The sequence below is a fragment of the Acipenser ruthenus genome, chromosome 32, assembly GCF_902713425.1.
Source record: "Acipenser ruthenus chromosome 32, fAciRut3.2 maternal haplotype, whole genome shotgun sequence".
In the NCBI taxonomy this organism is placed as follows: Eukaryota; Metazoa; Chordata; class Actinopteri; order Acipenseriformes; family Acipenseridae; genus Acipenser; species Acipenser ruthenus.
In genome coordinates, this window is record NC_081220.1 from 6,474,000 (window position 1) to 6,496,488 (window position 22,489).

The following is a 22,489-nucleotide window of genomic DNA, read 5'->3' on the forward strand; positions in this document are numbered from 1 at the left end:
CTTAAATACCATTCTTCTGGGATTACTATAAAACGCAGGAACCAATTACCCCATTCTGGAATTCAGTTAGCATACATAGAAAGGAGACCCGGCTGTCGATTTTGTATGCAATATGATTATTTAAAAATAAAACAGTAACCATTATTGACTCTGAAGAACTTTTTGTGTTGAGAAACGAACCCTTAATGAAAGTGTGGTTACAACTGGCGCCCAAACGAGGGGCCTGCGTTTAATAGCGATCTGAGAAAATAAAAGCGAGAAGCAAGAAAAGAAAATAATATAAAAATACATTTGTTTGTTCATTAAAACTAACTTTGCTTGCTTCACTGGACAAAACCGCTGGTTAAAAATAAGAAAATAACCAATTCTTACCGTGTGTTGTGAAGTAAACACTTCCTGTATTTCAACTGACATGAATACGTCCGGTTCAGCCATGGAAAACGTTGCTAGTGTGCGAACAGTGGAATTGCTGCCTGCAGCGACCTCTGGTGGTGGCAGTATAGCAACTACTTGTCAAGCTAATCCCAAAGTCATTGAAAGCAAAGCAGCTGAGTTGGAACTGGCAATGTTAGATGAGGCACGAGAAGCCGACCCCCTTGCGAATTTAAAGGGGCAAAAGCATACTTACAATGAAGAAAACGAACCAAATTGTTCTTTTTTCAAAGATATGCTGCAATGTATTTTGGATAGAATGGAGAACCAAAATCAACAAATAAATAAGAATTTAGGGTCAGTGCAAAACGATCTCCATAAGGTTACCAATGGCCTTAATGACCTCCAAAACGTGCTTAGAAGAGAAGTTAGTGACATTGGGAAGACTACAGATGATCTTATGGCCCAAATGGCATCTTGTGAATGTGTTATTTCCAAGCATGATGTTGCTTTGGAGAATATGCAAGCGGACGTAGGCTACATGCAAAAAGGTCTTCAGGGAACACAGCAGGACGTAGATGCTTTGAACCAGAAGGTAGAGAACCTGCAAAGCAAGGTTGACTCTGCTGTGATTGGGGACCTGAGAAGCCTTCGCCTAGAGGTCCGACACATTCAAGAGACCATGGCTTGTGGGGGTGACATGCCTAAACGACACACCCAGACCACAATGTCTCAGACTGAGAATGCTGTAGCTGATTCTCCTGCACTAAACCCCAGAGTTTCTGAGCTCCAATTCAGCACCCCTTTACCTCCATCACATGAAAGGTCTTCACTATCCACATCATGGTGCGCAAGCCCTGCACCATGGCTTCGTCCTCCATCTGTTATGCAGCCCCCTAAATATGGCAGTAAGGGAGGCCCCAAACCTCGTGAGTTTGTTGCTCTTTTAGAACGATACTTCCAAGCACAGTGTATTCCAGAGAACCAGTGGCTAATGCAGACTGATTTCCATTTTAAAGGGAGTGCACAGCAATGGTGGCGTTATAAACGGCAGCAGGTTCGCAGCTGGGAACAATTTAAGAAGGCGTTTCTGACCTACCATGAAGGTCTCATGAGCAGAGAACAGACACAAAGGGACCTGGAGGTCCGCCAGCACGCTGATGAGCCACTAGAAGCATTTGTCTGGAGAAAGTACGAACTACATTCTCAGATATACCCACAATGCTCTGAGGAGCAAGTGACTCAATATATTATTGGTCTCCTGCATCCTGATCTCAAAGTTTTAATGCGGTCAATGGAACTGAACACCCTTGAACAGCTAGTGCAGAGGGGCAAGACCTTACAACAAGACCTGAAGGAGGAGAGAGAGTATAAACGGCAGCAAAACTCCTTGTCAAAACCCCTTGCATTCAAAACTACTAACACCAGTGACAGACAGGAATCCCCTGAAGGGAAAGGCCAACAAAAAAAATATTACTCTGAAAAGTCTCAGTCCAGCATGGATGTTCAGTGTAGGTCATGCAATAAATTTGGACACTATCAGAGGAACTGCCCGAGGAAGTCCCAGCGTACCCCACCTGATAAAGTAACTGCTGCTGTTACTGGTATCTCTACAGGCACAGACAACCATCTGGACCAGGGAAACGTCAGAGGGGAGGCCATGAAGCAGGAGCTGGGGCCTTCCTATTAGAACAGCATGCTCCTGCAGAAGGCGTGGCAGCAATGTATTCTGCCCACCAAGACCTACAGCACACATCTGAGCACTCAAGCAACGATCAAAACGTCCATGAAATCATGCACTCATTCGAAGGCACCAATCTCTCTGCTTGGTCAAGATATGGAGGCCTGCCTCTCCTTGAGGTAGAAGTAGGTGGCCACAAGACTCAGGCATTGGTTGATTCTGGAGCGACCAAATGTTTGATGTCCAGTGAACTAATGCGGAAACTTTCCATGCCACCCCACATGTTGTCAGCGTGGGAAGGGAACGATGTCACCTTGGCTACCGACATCAAGTGCTCACCCTTGGGGTTGTTGAAGGTTCGACTGAAGATGGTAGGAAGGTTATGGGAGGGAACGGTTTTAGTGATGGATGATCTCACAACAGAGCTGATCATTGGAGTTGACTTAATTCGTGAAACTGGATTGTTAATAGACCTCCAGCACATGAAGGTGTGGTATTCTAGCTCAGCCAAAGGGGTGCCTATCCCACCTACCAAGACGACACAAGAACTTCCAGTGCTTGTGGCAGCGGGTGATTCTCCAATTCTGGAAGCGGAAGGAACCACCTCCTTGCAAAATAGTAGCACAACAGGCTCATCCTCCAAGGAAAAGCACAGTCAGCTACAGGATGTACTGCAACGGTTCTCAGAAGTTTTAGGGGACCATATGGGCAGAAGTGACACTGTTCAACACCATATTACAACAAATGGATCCCCACCCTGTCGGCAGAGACCTTATCCATACAGCCCAGAGAAGCGAATGTCCATCCAGCAGCAAGTTGAAGAAATGCTGAAGTTAGGTGTGGTTGAGCCCTCTAAGTCACCCTGGGCATCTCCTGTAGTCATCGTTAAAAAGAAAGATGGCAGTGATCGCTTCTGCGTAGACTACAGGAGACTTAATCAGGCAACCCAAACAGATGCCTTTCCTATGGTGAACATGCGGGAGGTCCTTGACAGTCTTCATGGGGCAGTCTACTTCAGCACTCTAGACTTACGCTGTGGATATTGGCAGATAGCTATGTCACAAGACAGTCGGGAAGCGACCGCTTTCATTACACACATGGGACTGTACCAGTTCAAAGTCATGCCTTTCGGGCTAAAGAATGCTCCAGCCACGTTCCAGAGGCTTATGAATGAGGTACTTCGGGGACTAGTCCATCGCAATTGCTTTGCTTATCTTGATGACATTGTCATCTTCTCGTCAAGCTGGGAACGGCATCTCCAAGATCTAACTGAAGTATTGCAGCGACTCAAGGATCATGGACTCACCTGCAAGCTTGAGAAATGCGTGTTCGGTCAGAAAGAACTCAAATATCTAGGACACATTATTTCTGACAAAGGTGTAGCCCCTGACTCAAAAATGTTGGAAGCAATGAATCAGTATCCCAGACCAAGCAAACCAGAACATATTCGACAGTACTTGGGCATGTGTAACTGGTATGGAGGATTTATCGAGAGACTCTCTGACATTGCTGAGCCACTGACAAGACTGTTAAAGAAAAATACCTCTTGGAAGTGGAGTACAGAAGCAGAAGCAGCCTTCCAGCATCTTAAAGAAGAGCTACAGAGTGCTGTGCATTTGAGCTATCCAAACTTCCATAAGCCTTTTGTCCTTCAAACTGATGCCAGTAGTGTAGGACTAGGAGCAATCCTTTATCAGATGGAAGGGGAGAGAAAGTGCATCATTACGTATGCAAGCAAGACACTCAATGCTACAGAGCGGTGTTACCATGCCACTGAAAGGGAGTGCCTAGCGGTGGTATGGGCTGTAAAGAAGTTTCGTCCTTTCCTTGATGGACGTCGCTTTACACTAGTCACTGATAACAGTGCACTGAAGTGGCTAGCCAGTATGAAAGATACCAGCAGTAAATTAGCACGATGGTCTTTACAGCTTCAGGAATTTGATTTTGAAGTGCAGCACTGTGCAGGAACTTCAAATCAAGCATCAGATGCCCTGTCTCGGAACACTGTACTGGAAGACAGCTCTGATTATAGTTCTCTAGATGACAAGATGCTGCCTGAATTGCAGCTCCCACCGGAAGAAGCCATAACAGTCCTTGTCTCTACCGTAGTGGAGGGGAACCCTCCACGCCTTTTAAGCCGAAATATTGTTCAAGAGGAGCAAAAGAAGGATGGGTACCTGTTGCCTATCATTGAGTACCTCAGTCATGGAACTGTTCCCCCCTGCAAAGAGCAAGCAGCAAGAATCAGAGGTACTCACCGAAATTATGCACTTGTAGATGATGTCCTCTATCGAATGGATGGGGATCCTTACCGCACAGAATCAGAAGAGGATTGGAAGATGGTAATTCCTCATTCTCTCAAGCAGGAAGTGCTTAAGTTATTTCATGACTGTGAGACAGCTGCACATTTGGGGTTCCACAAGACGTTAAATCGTCTTCAGCAGCGGTACTTTTGGAGAGGCATGGTGCGAGATGTTGCAAACTATGTCAGAAGTTGTGACATCTGCCAAAAGGTCAAGCCAGACAACCAGAAACCAGTAGGTTTGATGGTACCTCAGAAGCCTGTCGAACCCTGGTATAAGATAGCTGTTGACCTCATGGGACCGCTGCCAAAGAGCTCTAGTGGAAATGAGTATCTTCTGGTTGCTGTGGATCAGTTTACTAAGTGGGTGGAATTATTTCCCATGCGTCGTGCTACAACAAAGAAAATCTTGGTTAAGCTGGAAAACGAAGTGTTCTGTCGCTGGGGTATACCGGCAATTATCTTATCTGATAATGGGCCTCAGTTTGCGTCCAAGGAATGGAAGGAAGCTTGCCTAAGATGGGGAATAAAACCTCAGTATACTTCTCCTTACCATCCTCAGGCCAATTGGACAGAGCGAATGAACCGCACAATCAAGATCATTCTTCAGTCGTATGTCCACCAAGATCAGTCCAGATGGGATGAGGACCTCGCAAAGTTTGGTCTTGCTATTCGTACAGCAGTACACCACTGGCTATAGCCCAGCACAGCTCAATCTTGGACGAGAGATAGCTCTCCCAATTGATCGTTCATTGGCCACTAACAAAGACCCAGTTGAAGAAGATCTAGGAGAGTATCAAGAAGCTCTCTATGAAAAACTACATCGATATTATGAAACAGCCAGAGATAACATTGCAAAAGCTCAACAAAAGCAGCAAAAGTATTATGACGGGAAGCGCAGACATGTAAAGTTCAATGATGGAGATCAGGTTCTTCTTCGTGCACACCCCGTCTCTTCAAAGGAACAACGATTCTCTGCAAAACTGTCTCAAAATTGGGTTGGACCCTACAACATTGTAAAGGCTATTTCGCCACTCAACTACGAACTTTGTGATCCTGTCTCGGGTAACAATCTGGGAGTTCAACCTGTACACAACTTGCGACCATTCAATCACAGAAAACTGGCTGGAGAAGAGACACGTTCCTCTGATGTAACAACTCAGAAACTGAAGGAGGGTGAACCGAAGATGCGCAGCCCCAAAAGGATTCAGGGAAGACCCTACAACCTGCGGAACCGGGCCAAACCGGTCCATAGGGCCCTTGCCGTGGGTTCTTGAAAAAAAATTGCAGCCTGAAGTTTCCTGTGCATTAGCATGACAGCACCATAAGGAGAAAACAATGAAAGGATAACCTGTCTACAAGGGACACTACAAACTGTTCAGTTATTTGTGTGTCACATATTTAGATTTTATGTTATTAATATTTAGCGTTCAGAATGTTATGTAATGTTTTGTGGACAGCCAAGGTCACTTGATGTAACTGTATTCTTAGAGTAACTGTGCACAGCCACCTTAGCGGAGGGGAGTTGTAACGCAGTTTATTATTTCCTGTTATTGGGGGTAGATCACGTCAGTAATAGGCACACCCTATTGACCAGTCTTTGCGAGGGCTCGCTAGCAAGCCCCGCCCTGGGGGAGAAATTCTAAAAGCATTTAGCTGCCTGCGAGGAGGAAGTCGCTCTCTTTGGACTGAGACACAACAGAGAGCAGATCGCTAACACTGCCCATCTACTATAAGCTTGCGAGCTGTCGCTGATTCGGGACTAACACCATTCCACTGAGCCTAGGTAGGACGTGTTGTCCTTAAATACCATTCTTCTGGGATTACTATAAAACGCAGGAACCAATTACCCCATTCTGGAATTCAGTTAGCATACATAGAAAGGAGACCCGGCTGTCGATTTTGTATGCAATATGATTATTTAAAAATAAAACAGTAACCATTATTGACTCTGAAGAACTTTTTGTGTTGAGAAACGAACCCTTAATAAAAGTGTGGTTACAGACCAGCGCCTATTGGAGACTGCCAATTTATTTGAGACCTGGCGATTATATAGACGAGGAAACTTTGGAAAATGAACAAGCAGAAATAAAAATTTGTATTGTTAATATACTGTAATATTGTAAGGGTTTAAAAAGATTAGACAGCCAGGCATGGGTTATATAAATGCGAACAGGCCACTTGAATCAAGCATGGAGGGTTTATTACAGTGAAAAGGGATACAAAACAACCGTGCCAAACTCAATCTTTCTCTTCTCATCTGGACTCCCCTGAACTGACGGTACAGTAAAAACAAGCTCTATATACAAATAAGTAAATTAAAGATATAAACTACTAGCACTTTTGTTTATAAATATAGATCAATGTTGTCTATTAATAAAGATAAGTAATGAAATAATAATAGGTCTAATACTGGTAATAATAAGTTCAATCCATCCCAGATATAGAATGCAGGTAGGTTAGGCTTACAGCGCAATAATAATAATAGTTTGTTTTTTCTTATGGCCCCTGGTGGTGATGTCTCCGTTCAGTATATCCAAGTAACCATTTCCATAACCGCTTAATCCTTTACAGGGTCATGGGGAGTAACCATTATGTATTGTGATAACAGCATCTTCCAGATATCATTTCAATTTCCATTTAAATCATGATCTTATGTACACTTTGTATTACTAAACTTTGTACTTCAGCCCTCATATAATGCGTCTTTATTTTACACATTGCAATTGAAGGTAACCTGGCTTCAAAACGATACAATTAAATACTGGTCTTTTTTTATTCTTAATAAAATTACCCTTTTTATTTGTTATAAATGCAATAAATTCAACACAAAGCAACGCGATATACTGTTCAAAGCAAGAATTATTAAACTTAAACCAGAATGTATATGTTTGATGCCCTCAACACACACACTTCAAGTGGTGCTCCGCAGCCCTTGTGTGCTCACAAAGTCTCCTCGCAATTACCCCAGACCGCTCGTGAACCCACAATGCTATTCATGAGCTACTTGACTAACGACGGTGTTTGGGAAACACATCAGATTTGACACGTTGCTGTTACGATGGTCGAGTTACTTTTGGGAAACGGCACCCTGGATAACTTTCGAGTTAGACCTAATGTCGTTTAAACAATACATTTCTAGCATATTATTCCAACTATCAACATTAATAAGCACAGTCAACATTGATTATTTGAACATTTTCAACAGTAGTCTTTTTGAAACGAGTAAACACAAGTCTGTTTGCGGATCCTGGAGTAGTCTGTGGACTATGTGGTATCAGTGGTTTTGGTCATGGTCGTGGCAATAATAATGGGTTTTTGTTTCAGAAATGAAAGCTGAAACACATTGAGAGTGGTCCAAGTTTATTGTGTGGTATATTGCAACCAGTAAGTTCCAGTGTGTTTTGCATTGAAGGGATGAATTCGCAACTCCTTAAAGGGAATGTCCGATCCCCCCCCCCAATTAGGAATTTTTCAACAACAATGGATATTGAATGAAGTCATTACCCAGCCTCCATGTTCGTCTTTCTTTAGGGATTTGACATCTCCAATCTTTGAATGAAGTCGTTATCCAGCCTCCATGTTCCTCTTTCTTTAGGGATTTGACATCTCCAATCTTTGAATGAAGTCATTACCCAGCCTCCATGTTCCTCTTTCTTTAGGGATTTGACATCTCCAATCTTTGAATGAAGTCATTACCCAGCCTCCATGTTCCTCTTTCTTTAGGGATTTGACATCTCCAATCTTTGAATGAAGTCATTACCCAGCCTCCATGTTCGTCTTTCTTTAGGGATTTGACATCTCCAATCTTTGAATGAAGTCATTACCCAGCCTCCATGTTCCTCTTTCTTTAGGGATTTGACATCTCCAATCTTTGAATGAAGTCATTACCCAGCCTCCATGTTCCTCTTTCTTTAGGGATTTGACATCTCCAATCTTTGGCAAAGCAGTAGGTTTTATGTGTTTTTGTTCATCAGTATTTTGTTCTGGAGGTACTGCCTGTATCAATTGCGGGTTCTCGCTTCCCCTCTGTTAACATCACTGTGGAGTTCTCCTTGTTTGTTAATCACTGCTTCCACCAGATCTTAGTTCATAGCAAAGCAGTAATCGGCTTGTTTATCTCTCATTGAGGGAACACAGGGATCTGGACTAAAGGGTGCATTTCAGTGACTGCTAGCAGGCTCACCAATGCACACAGAACAGCAGCTTCTGAAATGAAAAATCAAGTGAAGGATTTATTCTTTGTTAATATTTGAAAACCTTAAATATATATTGCATGACTTTTGCCCCAACCTCCCCATTGAAATATAGGTCTAAGACTTTAATTTAGAATGTATTCTAGACAATATCAGCCTTTAAACAATTTGCACTAATCCACATGAAACCATTTATATGTCGGCTGTTTCCTTGTTTTTACAAACCATCATATTCCCCTCGCCACATGTGTCTATAATTTCACGTGGTCCCGTCCAATTTGCTGCCCAAGGCCACTTTTGTAAAAAGTTTTTAATCATTAGCTTTTCCATAATCTCAGTCTACAAGCCATTAATTAGTTAATGGCTAAAGTAAAACTTGTTTTCTTATTACAATGTCAATGTGTCTTACTTTTAAAATGTTCAGATTACTTTTAATTTTTGTAATATGAATTGCATTTATTCTCATGGATCTTTCTCAATGGAACTGGTAGATAAACATCGTAATGGATCTGCTCCTAAAGACCATCCACAGTAATTTATCAAATTTGGCTAATTGGGTAAAACTTCAATGTAATTTAATGAACATGTCCATAACTACCAGATTGAGTTAACAGCCAAGGTCTTTCAGTGTTTATCAAAAGTAAGAAATAAACAATTTAAATGATTCTTACAACAAAATGCTTTATGTGTTAATTAATTCTATGCAAAATCAATCACCAAATTCATGTTATTTTCTTCCTAATCACTTCTAAGTATTCAAAGTATATTATTTAAAAAGTGGGCATTGAAATGAGTGTGTGTGTGTGTGTCTGTGTGGTGAGAGCCTGTAGTCCCAGAATGCAGCTGGACATCTTTCTCTCCATTCTCACACAGTCCGTACAACACAGCTTGAGATCCCAAACACAGTTCAATTTATTGTATTTATTTGTTTGTCGAAACCAAATTGTACCCAATTATGTAGGTAAAAATCGATGAAACAGTTAAGAGATTTGATTAACATTCCCAGTCCTCTAATTCACTCTCCCTCTAGAAGCTATAGTGTGTGCAATATGAAACTTAATGTTATGTTCTTCTTTAAAAGAGACGGCTATCTCTTACAGCGACCTTTTTGAATAGTCAGAGTTTTCTGGTACTTTTTTTTTTTTTTTTTTCAAAAACAATTCACATACATTTTGAACTTTTATATGTTTCCCATAACATCACTCAAGCATTTTGACACTTGACATTGAAGACTATGACTTTGGCACTGACTGGCACTCAGTTCTCTTTTAAAAGCCCAATCATTTGACAACTGCCTGATCATATTCCTCCCACTTTCGCTGTAGAGTCCAGCCAACCCTGACCCTGACACCTGTCAAATACCAGACGGACATGGCTGCCTTTTCTAACCTGGATGCCCTGCCGTCTGCTAACCGCTGTCTCTAATTTTATCCTATTGTTGCCCCCTGGGTTTCTGTTAGAAGGCGCACGTTTAACCACCACATTTTCCCTTAAGCCCCATGTCCCCATGTAGCAGCACTAACCCATCTGGCTGCAGTGCAGGGCATAGGGTCAGCAACGCCTGCTCTGGCGGTGGTGGTGGTGGCAGTGGCCACACTGCTGCTAGTGGTGACAACAGCCACTCCTCTGCTGCTGCTGGGGCAAACGGCCACTCAGGCACGGGTGCTGTCGGCTCCAGACGCTCGGACAGGCTCACTTTCTCTCCCCGTGGGAACCATAGCTCCGCCCCCTCTGGTTGACATGACTGCCATTCCCCCTTCCTGGGCTGGCGGTAGCTCCTCCCCCTGAGAATGCTGGGCTGAGAGCTCCGCCTCCTTCTCTGGTAACTTGGCTGGCGGTAGCTCCTCCCCTTTAGACTGCTAGGCTGAGAGCTCCTTCTTTCCTGACCAACAGGATGGCAGCTGCCTTCTTCTGCCCCGCCGCCTTTTCCGCCTCTTCTTATTTTACTGGCTAATGGAACAGAAGCCCCTCCTTCCTTCTCGTCTCCTTTCTTTTCAGTGGCGGACTCGACCTGGAAGCCCTTTCGTCTTACCCATCTCTTCACTCTGCTGTCTGCTTTGCACAAACTGTCAAGGCTGGTGTTGTTTCAAAGAATAATTTGTCCTGTTTAGAATTAATAAAACCTGTAATTATACATTTTACTTGTTTTTTTTAGTTATGTTTATTTGAATCAAACTTAGGTGGAATCGCCACTGTTGGTCAAAATTCTCAGGAATCTACAGGAGGGTTCTGTATTTAATCTGGGGTCTACAGGGTTAATATGACATCTATTGGGGAATATGACTTTATTCCGAATCGGCAGGCTTACCCCCCCCCCTGCCAATATACTAGACTTAATATTCAATCACTCTTATTCATTTATTTCTAATACACAGATTTAAAATGATCTTTATTGCTAATCGGCGGGTTTGTCCTCCGATATATTGGAGTTAATATTCAATCACTCTTATTCATTTATTCTATTTTTATACAGCAGATTTGTGAATCAACATATAATCAATGAGTTTATTTCCAATTACTCTCTCATTTACAATCAACAAACAAGGTTATCGTACACACAATTACTCCCAGAAAACTCCTGTAACCTTGACAAGCTTATTGTGCATTCAACTGCTCTCTGGTTTCTCCTGCAACCCAATCTAACAAATGACTCTCTGGGTTCTCTTGCAACCTAGGCAAGCCTTTCCCATTTGCATGTTCAATTACTCTCAACATAGGCAAGCTTTTTTTATTTTTTTTATAAACTTAGTCGTTGCCAGTAATTTATTATTTTCTCCCAATTTGGAATGGCCAATTATTTTATTACGCTTGGCTCACCGCTACCACCCCTGCGCTGACTCGGGAGGTTGAAGATGAACACACGCTGTCCTCCGAAGCGTGTGCCGTCAAGCCGACCGCTTTTTTTCACACTGCAGACTCACCATGCAGCCACCCAAGAGCTACAGCGTCGGAGGACAACGCAGCTCTCGGTCAGCTTACAGGCAAGCCCGCAGGCGCCCGGCCAGAATACAGGGGTCACTGGTGCGCGGTGAGCCGAGACACCCTGACCGACCTAAGCCCTCCCTCCCCCCGGGCGACGCTCGGCCAATTGTGCGCCGCCCCTTGGAAGCTCCCGTCCTCGATCGGCAAAGGAATAGCCTAGATTCAAACTCGTGACTTGCAGACTATAGAGCGCATCCTGCACTCACGTGGAGCGCCTTTACTGGATGCGCCACTCGGGAACCCCCCAGCATAGGCAAGCTTAACTGTATGTACAGTCCCTCTCAGGAAATTAGCAATAACAACTTGACTCCCTGGTCTTCGCAACCAGAATGGGATCAGGACCATTATACTCTGTATAGTACAGGGTTGCCAGATTTCTACAGTGTTTATAGCCCAAAGTCACTTCAAAACTAGCCTCATTTGTTTTTTTTTTACTGAAACCAAGCTTATTACCATTAACATATAGCCCTATCCTTCAATGCTGCTACTGTTTCCCAAAGAAGAAAACAGTTCAATCTTTTAAAGTTATGCCACCAATCTAATTAGATGATCACATCATTTAAATCAATTAAACATCCACATCAATTAAATACACCTAACAAATTAAAAAAGGCAAGTTGTTGGCTCTTTTTTGCAAACACAAAAGTTAATTGAAAGTATGCCTCATGCATTGAAATAACACATAAAAAAACATTTTTAACCTCTTACCTTCACACTCCTCGTGTAAGGGCCAGCTGTTATCATCACGCAGGTGTATCTCAAGTCAATTTTAAATGTACAAAGAAAAAAGTATGTACTAAATAAAACATTTTTACTTTTGATCTTTTATATATATTAGTTTCAAAAAAACTCCTCTGAGTCTGCACCATCTTCTGCGTTATTTGCTTCATATATGTCGCCTGTAAACAGTGACAGCATTGCTTTGGATGGCTGAAATTGGTTGCAGCAACACTTATTACGCTGCATATATGCTCTGACCCTAAGAATGTTTTCCAACAATTTCTCTTGCATGCGGGTCCTTAGTTTGGTTTTGAAAAAGCACGTTCCACTGATGCATTGCTAAATGGTAGGGCTAAAAGAGATAAGGCAAAAAGACCAAGTTCAGTGAAATCTTTATCACCAGCTGCATCGGAGTGTTTAGCCACTTCAACCCAGAACTCTTTAATTTGGCTGTCTTCAGTGTGCTCCCAGTGTACATTGTTCAAAGCTCGCCATTGCTGTTCGAGTTTGCCAAGATCTCCATTGTAAAGTGGCAAAAATGATAAATTTGCCAGCTGTGGCTTTTTGGAACTGAGTACAACAGTTGGGCTGAGAACGGTAAGTGACTCAAGTTGCTGGATATTAGGAGGCAATCTTTGTTTGATCTCTTTCAGAAACTCGAACATGTAATCTCTGCATCTGCATTTGATATCCTCTGCTTTCTGAGGTTCAATCTTTGATTCTGACAGTTCTAACTGGAACTTGATCCCGAAGTCCACTGCTGAAAGTGGCAAGCTGTTTCTGTCAGACGTTATGTCAAAATCCATTACAGATGACCGTGTTGGAAAATCGTGAGGTTTCATGATTCATTGGATCAAACTGCGGTAAAATGTCATTAAATCAGCAAGAGGTTTCGCTGGATTGGCACTGTCAAGCTGAAACAGCTTGTTTATTCTGTTGACCTCAGTGACGAGGGGCTGAAAAAAAACCAGATACATTCTGTTTACGCGGTCTGAATGCATCTGGTACAGCAGTTCAGCATTGTAATTCCTTTCAGTGTCCTTTGTAAGCTGAAAGTGCAACTTTAGCTCTTCATACTGAGAAAGCACTCGATCAACACACTGGCTAATTGCAAGCCATCTTGTGTCAGAAAGCTGCAAAATCTTCAGCGGGGCTTCTCCAACATTAATGGTGGCATAGAGATCGCGGTACTTCTTTTGACGCTGAGTGCTGTGGGAAAACCACGAGTACGTCTGTGATACCATGTACTCGATGTTTCAAGGAAGTACGTCCATTGCTTTTGATGCACAGAGCTGCAGTGAATGACAAACACACTTGATGTACACAATTTTTGGATTCACCTCCCTTAACTTTGTTAGTACCGAATTATTTTTCCCACACATTGTATTGCAACCGTCTGTTGCCAGACCAATGCATCTTTCCACTTCGTTTGTTTTCCTTTAAGAATTTGAACAAGGCTGTTGCAATGCTGTGAGAATCACCGGCTGGCAAGCTAACAATCCCGGCAAATTATGTCACGATACGTTCAAGTTTTCTGCTGAAGTACCTGAACACCACACAGAGTTGCTTGTTTGCACTGATGTCTGTGCTTTCGTCCACAATTAGAGAGTGTGGCTCTTTGGCGATGTCTTCAAGCATCTCCTGATGAACAATGGGCCCGATGACACATTTTATAAGTGCTGAGCATTTTGTTCTATGAAGACTAATATCCTTCTGTACAACTTCCCTGACTATGCATCCCAAATGATCTACGGTGTGGATGCTGGAAAGGCAAGCAATATGGGCTGCCAGATTCAACTCACATATTTTAATGGCATTGTCAACTTGTTTCTTAAATCCTGTGTCAAATAAGCTTCTTGTATTTGAATAGGGAGCTGCATTTCTAATATGTTTCTCTGTCTTACTGTGAGCTAACAGATCGCTGTGATGCGCTCGCACTTCACATTTACAGTACCTACACGCTGCTTTTGAGTCATCGCCAGGTACACGGCTAATCCATGCTTGTAACCCTTTTTCTTTCTCAGTCTTTGCAGTATTTTTTCAGTATTTAGATTACTTCTTTATTTTTCCTGCTTTTTAGCGGTTTCGATGTTTCTACCCTGTTTCTTAAAATGGCTGCTTTTCACTGTCAATTAACACAATCATTCGTCTCTCACTCCTGTTCACTCGCATGGTCATGCGCAGTGGTGGTTGTGGTCATGCGCAATATGTTATTTTATTGGGAAACAAAGTTTTACATAGTTTGTGTGCACTGCGGCGGGTAGGCTGCAAAAGTTTATACATTTTTAATAAAGTTATTCTTTTTTATATGTATAAAGTAAACTAGCCCAAAAAACCACGAGACCTCTTGAAAGTAGCCCAAAAAGTAGCAACCAGCGACTCCTAAATATTTCCTGCGGCTGTCTTTTTAAAGGAAAACCGCGGACCTGGCAACTCTGGTATAGTATTTCAAACACCCAATCTCTGTCTACTTTACACCACCCCTTAAATCTGTTTTTCGAAAAAGACTAAAAGTTCTAGGCTGACTCTCCTGATCAAACCTTCCGAGATCGGCACAGGGCCCCAGAATCAGAGTGCACAGATTCCTCGTAGAAATGTACAGCTCTGTTACCTCCTACAATCTCCCTATCCTAATCTAGCTGATCGGGCTAGTATTAATAACAGATAGGTACCCATTGCAACCCTTTTTGACAAATAATAAACAATAATCAACAACACCAGAAAAAACAGTATAGTAGGTTACTATTCCTGTGATGAATAAATTAAACTCATCCTTAGTATTCCTCTAAAGTTCAGTTAAAGAGAGGTTAGAAGGTTCCTTCATGCGTTCAGATGGATGAAATCAAATCAGTTTTGCAGCCTCCCTGGTGCGGACTACACTACAGTTACCTACACTACCTAACCCAGAAAAGGCCATGAAACGACATAATGAGGAAGGAACATTTGCTGCATTTCTTACTTAAAACCGTCTCTGATTTTTCTCTCCTGTTTGTTTTTTCCAGTCCAGCAGTTAAAGCAAGGACCCAGTTAAGGAATTTAAAAATACTGAGGGGAGAGAAATTAAAAAAATACCAGAGGAGAGAAACCGTATCACTGCTCTGACTGTGGAAAGAGTTTCAGGCACTCAGGAGACCTTGTGATACACTAGCGAATTCACACAGGAGAGAAACCCTATCGCTGCTCTGACTGTGGAAAGAGGTTCAAGTCATCAGGACACCGTACAGCACACCAGCGAATTCACACAGGAGAGAAACCGCATTGCTGCTCTGACTGTGGAAAGAGTTTCAGGAACTCAGGAGACCTTTCAAAACACCAACGAATTCACACAGGAGAGAAACCTTATCGCTGTTCTCACTGTGGGAAGCATTTCAGTCGGTCTGGAAATTTTGAATTGCATAAGCGAACTCACAAAGGAGAGAAACCATATCACTGTTCTGACTGTGGGAAGAGTTTCAGTCGGTCAGAACACCTATTAATACATCAGCGAATACACACTGGAGAGAGACCGTATCACTGCACTGACTGTGGGAAGAGTTTCAGTCGATCAGGACAACTTGTAACACACCAGCGAATTCACACAGGAGAGAAACCATATTACTGCTCTGACTGTGGGAAGAGTTTCAGGGATTCAACAGACCTTGTAAAACACCAGAGAACTCACACAGGAGTAAAGCCATATCACTGCTCCGACTGTGGTAAAAGTTTCAGTCAGTCAGGACAACTTGGAAAACCATCAGCGGATTCACACAGGAGAAAAAACGTTTCATTGCTCTGACTGTGGGAAGAGTTTCAGTTCGTTAGCAAACCTTGTTTCACACCAGCGAATTCACTCAGGAGAGAAACCGTATCACTGCTCTAACTGTGGGAAAAGTTTCCGTCACTCAGCATCCTTTGCTGTACACCGGCGCATTCACACAGGAGAGAAACCGTATCACTGCTCTCACTGTGGGAAGAGTTTCGGTCACTTGGCATCCTTTGCTGCACACCAGCGTATTCACACAGGAGAGAAACCGTACCGCTGCTCTGACTGTGGAAAGACTTTCAGACGGTCGGGACACCTTGTTTCACACCGGCGCGTTCACACAGGAGAGAAACCGTACCGCTGCTCTGATTGTGGGAAGAGTTTCAGTCAGTCAAGATCCCTTGTTACACACCAGCAAATTCACACAGGAGAGAAAAAAAAAGAAAATGTAAATAATGTTCCTGCATAAAAATAACTTTTATCCATTTTGCTTCCTGGCATTTCAGCACAGCAGTGTGCTGCTGAATAGTGTGGCTGCCCAAGCCGAGGAGACAGTAAGAAAAAATCCTTAAATGGAATTTACTAGTGTAACGACCTCGCCCTTAGCACAAAGCCAACCACTATGGAGTGATTACCTCCCTATATTAAATATATCCCATGACAAAAACAAATTCGACAAACAGCTGTTTAAAGGGGTGATCTCAAATGCAAAAATCCAAGTTAGGAGAAGCAATTAGGCCAATCTTGTCAAGCAAATAGGCACAATTGGAAAGGTGCTGGGGCCCAAGATTCACACAATTCTTGCTTCTAACTTGGCGCCTTTTTTTTGATCGCTTCGCTCCACTTCATCGCTCCTCTTGAAATGCTCTTTGTATGATTGAAGTGACTGAGACACACACTCACATTGTAATACGAAAGACATAATTTCGGATTGGATCAGAATCTGAGTGCTCATGTTCAACACTGTGTTGTTGTTGTTTTTTTTTTGTTTTTTTTTTTGTTTGTTTTTTAATAAATAGAGCTATTAAAAATGATATGTCCAAACTACAAAGTAAAATGCGCAATGCAAATTTAGGACACAGTGTAAATGCTCTTATTGGAAGTCCAGGAATGCTGAATTCAGCTCCATCGATTGCTATGAGCTACAGCTGTATCACAGAGCAGCTCTCCTGGTAAACCCTTTGAAGGAGGAAACAAACTACTATTGTTAATTATTTTGCATAGAATGGCACAAGGCAGCTGTAATAGAGTAAATGTAGATGCGCTTTTAGACTGTGTGTTGCTGCTAGCCCCACCCTGTGCAAATTCAAAGTGTAAAACCAGATAACACAACAAGCAGGGCACAAGCTAAGCGATGAGCTGTATTTGATTAGGGAAATAAAAGCTGTTTACTTTGACTATCTGCGTCAGTCTGGATTCTTATAGAAATCAAATGTAAGACAACAAATATACTAGAAGTGTCAGGGGTGGAAGTTGCAGGTTGAGATTTTAGAGTCAGTGTTTCCCTGCATGCATCACTGTGAGCAGCTCCTTCCTCCAGACACAGACCCACACTGGAATGTTTAGATGACTGGGTGTGAGGAGCCTTGTGTTAACAATGGGAGAACTGGGCTGACTGGGGAGGTAACTGCTACTGCCTATTTCAATAGTCTTATTACTGTGTTGTTACATTATGGACAGCAGTGGTGCTCTGGCTCCCTCTTGTGGTCACTATTAATATCTGCTGTGTGTCTCTCGGAGGTCAAATTAATTGCTCTTTGTCATTAAAATGCTGTTTTTATCATCAAACTCTTTGGACTACTTTTCTGAGTATGAACACATCTCTTCTGTATGCAGGTTTTTAAATGATGAAAACAAGAAAAAGAATGAAGTAAAGCAAATAGATTATTGTTTACTTCCTCACATTGTTAAGTAATAGCAGCACTAATGTCCCCCACGGTGGGCTCTAAGACTAGATCATTGACCTGGTCTTTCTTTAAATGATCTTTCACGTTGGACACATTCAAATGTCATCACTGTCATTAAACAACATTTTACATTCATACTGAAATTATTTTATTAATATTGCTTACTTAATAAAATAAAAACAAATCTTCTAAAAATTATAAAATTCAGGGGCTCCTGAGTGGAGCATTCAGCAAAGGCACTGTGCCGGAGTGCAGGATGTGCCCTATAGCCCGGAGAGCGCTGGTTTGAATCCATGCTATACCACTGACACAGCCTAATCAAACCCAGCTCTGTGCAGTCCGACTGTAGCAGCTCTGCAGCTGCTCTCAGCCTCAGCCCCTGTGGTTACTGTCTATGAGCCAGAGCAGTTCCTGCAGAGCTGAGGGAGGTTTTTGTACGGACGTGTATCACTGTGTGAATGTGTAGCTATTGCCCTGCTGACAGTAATAATCTCCTGCATCTTCAGGCTGCACTCCACTGATGCTCAGTGTAAACTGTGTCCCTGATCCACTGCCACTGAATGAAGCTGGAGTCCCAGAGTGACGGTTAGAAGTAGAATAAATCAGGAGTCAGGTTTCTGCAGGTACCAGTGGATGGAGCTGGTACTAACAAAGCTGTTGGCTGTACAGCGGATAGAGACCGTGTGTCCTGGAGAACAGACTGAGCTGTTGGAGACGGAGTCAGAACAACGTCTGCACTGGACTCTGGAGAAAAAATACAACAAAAAATGATTATAAAATAATAATGCAAGAGTCAAATTAAATAGTGTTGTGTTAGAATACAAACAAAATGTAAAGAAGCGGCTAGACAGATTTACTTCAATGAAAAGTTCTGTTTAAAATGAACTCCAGTCAAGCTTTCAGATTTATAAATAACTATTTAATTATCACCTTGAGCAAAGAGCCCCCGTGTCCCCAGCAGTAGAAGCAATGGCATCATTGTACTGTGTGTTTCAGTGACTCTGAAAGGGCTGAGCAGTGACTCATCAATACTGTGTGTCTCAAAGTGTTTGGAGCAGTGAGGCAGGCACCGGTATACAAAGCAGCTTCCTTTCTACAAATCCTGCTGCTGCTGCTGCTGTCACAGATAGAGGAGATCTGAGCCGTGAGTGAGCACCAGTGCAATTGATAGGGTCGGGTTCACTTTGACTGTTTTCTTCTATTTTTCCCCCAGTCAAAGCTCTCAGTATATCACTGCTGTCTAATATAACTGATCTGTTTGTCTAAACTGACAGTAATATTTCTGTTTCTGTCATCATTTCAATGCTATTGTGTATTAAAGGGTATGTAGTGCCCTACCCCTAGTGGTATACCTTCCCACGTGCTGCTGCTGCTGCTGTAGAAGTAATGGACCTGTCATTTTTCTTTTCATTGGTCACATTTTGACTGCTTCTTACTGTTATAAATTGGACATCTACTTCACTGTCTTTCACAGGCCTTTTCAAGATGTACCTTGAGCAAGCTGCTAGGAGTGCGTTTTCATTATGTCAATCAGAATGATATTTAACAAGCCAGGGGAAAAGGTATCAAACTCCTTGTGGCAAAGTGGTTGCTGATTATGAACAGGTGCAGAGCTGATGCAGTGCAGGAATAAACGGACGAGATTTGTAATCCGGTATGGAAAAATATACGTTTTATTTTTAGTTATAATCCAGGTCTGGTGACCAAATAATAAGCGATGCGTAAAACACGGAGTACAGTAACAGGGATTGCAGCCCTAAACAATAAACACAGCATCTCTCCCACAATATACAACCACGGTCACCAGTCCTGGGTGCATGCTGTAGTGCTCGTGGTGGGTGATACAGGTTAAAGAGTGACAAAGAGTGCAGTGCTGTTCCGGGTTCAGTGCTGGCTCTTACTAACAGCTCCAGAACGTGTTAGCTGTCTATAAACACACAAATAGCAATTATAGACAAGACAAACAAAACAAAAACTCACAATATTCTTAATACACAGTGCACGGGTCCTTCTGGGTCTATTTCAAAACCAAAAACGAAGGAAAAGATTCTCCAGCCCCTTTTATGCGGTTATGCATGACCCCTTGGTAAACGATTGCAGCTGATTCTATTGCCTGCAGCTGCTACCTCGTTTACCTTCCAGGTCAATACATTCCCGCACTGGAGTCTCGTCTTTTTCCAGGCTGATTGACTTCCCGACCCAGGGAATGAACTGTCAGGCCAACCCGTCCAAAGCCTTTCCCTTTCGCTACTTTGTATCCTCACAGGTCAAGAGGGAGATTTACAACCAGAACTCATTATATTTCCATCACACTCGTGTATTGATTTCTTTATTGATTGATTTTGTTTGATGTTTGTGAAAGGGCGCACACAGTGACTGATCACACTCCATTGCCATGGCGATTCCAGCTCACTGAGAAACACATGGCTCTTGTATTGATATGTTGTTTTGAGAAAGTTGGAAAAACCAGCTTTCTTTCATTTGGAATGAGACTAAATTAGTGGGGGGTCTGTAAAAATAAAGTACATCAGTGAATTAACTAATGAAAACCCATTTAAATGAAAGCCTTTTCTATTGAAGTTTAATTTATTTTCCATTAGTTTGCCCCTGTTTTACACTTATATATTAAGAATAGCCCCACAAATTGATGAAAGTGTTTTTCTAAATGATTCTTACCCTGAGTGCAGATGACAAGTGCCCAGATGAAGATGCTGATAAAAGTCATTGTTGTTGTGGATTCTGTTGCCATGAAGGGCAGCTCTCAAACATTAAATTATTATTATTTAATGTCAACAAATGGAGGGGGACTAGACATGGTCACAAAGTTGGTCCTGTTTCAACCATTTTTTCAGTTCTATTAAAAAAAAAAACTCTTGTAGTCTGATATACTTTTCATAAAGTCTGGTAGCGTATTCCAGAACATGGCACCCTTAATTGAGCAAGCTGTTTGTGCAAACGTAGTGTGATGTCAAGACACTACAGTCTCCTCTTGTGGTTGATCTTCTGGACAGACCAAAGGTAGATCATTAATGTAGAGACTAAATAACAAAGGCCCAAATATAGATCCCTGTGAGACCCCCATAGTACAGATCCTAAACGCTGATTCACTATTGCTTATTTTAACACTTTGTTTTCTATCTAACAAGTCAGACTCCATCCATTTCAGAGCCTGACCAGACAGGTTAAATTCAGACAACTTGTTAAACTCACAGGGCTATAAACACTCCCAGAGCACTGAAGCATGTGCTGCCAATGCAAAGTGTCTTTTCTTTGCAAATTGTCTTCCTTGGCACAGCAGCCACTTCTAGTCAAGCAGTGCTCTTAAGTGTAAACTCATTTTCAGATGATGCAGTTTGTTTGCAATTCAGAAAAAAACTGAAAAAAGTTGATCTTGCAAGCAAAACGAAAAAATAGAATATAGTTTTCTTTGTGTTGAGTTTGTACAAACACAGCTATTTCTCTCTCTTCTCCCTTCTCTCAAACCATTCATCTTAGCCACGGCTGTGATTATGTAGCTTTCAGAGCTGCAGGTTAACAGATCCATCATAAACTTTGTGAAATCAAATCAATTCAAGAAGCAAACATTTTGATTTTGCACATTACTAATGTTGAGTGAAAAGTTTCAAGTTTTTTTCCTGTGGACCTCCTGGACTGTCTCTGAGGACCCCAGGTTAAGAACCACTGCTCTGGATTAAAGAGCATCATTTTATTACGCTCTCTCTCCCTCTTGTGGTCACAGAGTGTAGTGCAGTTTGTGCTGTTTGGTGTTTTGACGAAACATTGACGAGAGTCCCTGCAATGGAGGAACTGTATGGGTGGTTTCATGGTGTAATGGCTAGCACTCTGAATCTAGCGAGCTGAGTTCAAATCTCGGTGCATTTGTGTTTTATTTGTCTTACAAAAACACTTTATACACTGGTTTTGGTTTAAATAACGAATGCTTTAAACTGGTTTAGTGTCTTTCAAAGTAACTATTATTATTATTATTATTATTATTATTATTATTATTATTATTATTATTATTATTTATTTCTTAGCAGACGCCCTTATCCAGGGCAACTTACAATCGTAAGCAAATACATTTCAAGTGTTGCAATACAAGTAATACAATAAGAGCAAGAAATACAATAACTTTTGTTCAAGTGTGACAAACCATAATTCTATAATACAGAAGATAATAGTGATAGTTACATCAGGATATGATTAAATAGTGATAGTTACATCAGGATATGATTAAATACAAAATACTACAGGTTAAACACTTGACAGATTACAGTATTCTGAAGTACAGGATTAAATGCAGATAAGAGCAAAATAAAGCACATTTAAATGAAGGGTGATAGTGTCCCAGGATACAAACAGAGGAGTTCTACAGGTGCTGTTTGAAGAGGTGAGTCTTAAGGAGGCGCCGGAATGTGGTCAGGGACTGGGCAGTCCTGACATCTGTAGGATACACTACTGATACTGCAGATTCCACCCTCGCCCCGCAGTGGAGGAGCGACCTTCCTATAGATGTCAGGACTGCCCAGTCCCTGACCACCTTCAGGCACCTCCTCAAGACACACCTCTTCAGACAGGACCTGTAAA

The 22,489-nt window shown here is 42.1% G+C and overlaps 1 pseudogene; it reads left to right on the forward strand.

The window, feature by feature from the left end:
- Positions 1–2,307: 2,307 nt before the first annotated feature.
- LOC131703090 (zinc finger protein 345-like) lies at positions 2,308–17,783 on the forward strand (annotated as a pseudogene).
- Positions 17,784–22,489: the final 4,706 nt, after the last annotated feature.